Source organism: Octodon degus, unplaced genomic scaffold, assembly GCF_000260255.1.
Source record: "Octodon degus isolate 3935 unplaced genomic scaffold, OctDeg1.0 scaffold00127, whole genome shotgun sequence".
Classification (NCBI taxonomy): Eukaryota; Metazoa; Chordata; class Mammalia; order Rodentia; family Octodontidae; genus Octodon; species Octodon degus.
Genome location: NW_004524703.1, coordinates 8039897 through 8040897, shown reverse-complemented (window position 1 = coordinate 8040897; position 1001 = coordinate 8039897).

Genomic DNA, 1001 nt, shown 5'->3' with positions numbered 1-1001 from the left:
ATAAATAAATTGCTTAGACCAGAAAAAAATGGACATTCATCTGTATCCCCTTTTTTTGTGAAGTTTCATTATTTGAATATTATAGGTGTTTTAACTTAGCAAAATATTCTAAAAGAGTTCAGAGGTCCATAATAGTATTGGGTTTTCCGCTTCACTGGCAATGTCAGAAATTGTTGACCTGAGTCCCCTACAGCTCAACATAACAGCATGGCTTTACTTCTTATATTTCCTTTTTAGACTTTTCTTCTGGATGGTTACTCTTGTTGCATAGGTCCTGCTTTACATAGAATACTTTTCTTGACTCATAATAAAACCCTGTGACAGTGTAAGAAGTTTTTTCACTTCTCTCTGACTTCCAACATCTCCTCCCAAATAAAAAAAAAATGCCTAAATTTGTGACCTATAGAGCCCACTGCAATGTATCAACATTGGATACAACATCTGCAATTGCTGTCCCATTTACAGTGACTGTTGCACAGTCTTTCATTGATTCCTCCCTGGAAGATACGGATCTGCATAGGTGGGATGGACAGGAAACTCCTGGCATCTAAGGATCTCCCAGACCCTAGGACACTTTATCATGTATAAGGACCCTCAGCAGCCATCTGCTAGCTTCTTCCTGTAACCAAGAAACCAGTGCCTGCATATTAATTACCAGTGTCATGAAAATAGACAAACGAGGGCTGGACAGATAACTCGGTGGATTAAAGTGCCTGTTTTGGCAGATGTAGGAACCAGGGTTCGATCACCGGTGTGCAGTGTTGTACCCACCTCAGGGATGTGCTGAGACTGTGCTTGAGATTGGGCATGGTGGTGAGTGCCTGTAATCCCATAGGCTGAAAACAGGAGGATCACTATGCTGTTCTTTATAGTGAGAGCTTGCAGACACTGTATCAGATACATTAAAAAACATAGACAAATGAATGACAGTACCATAGCTGTGTGCCTCATTGGTTTAAAATTAGGGTGGTGCCTGAGCTGCATTCTTTTCTGGACACTGG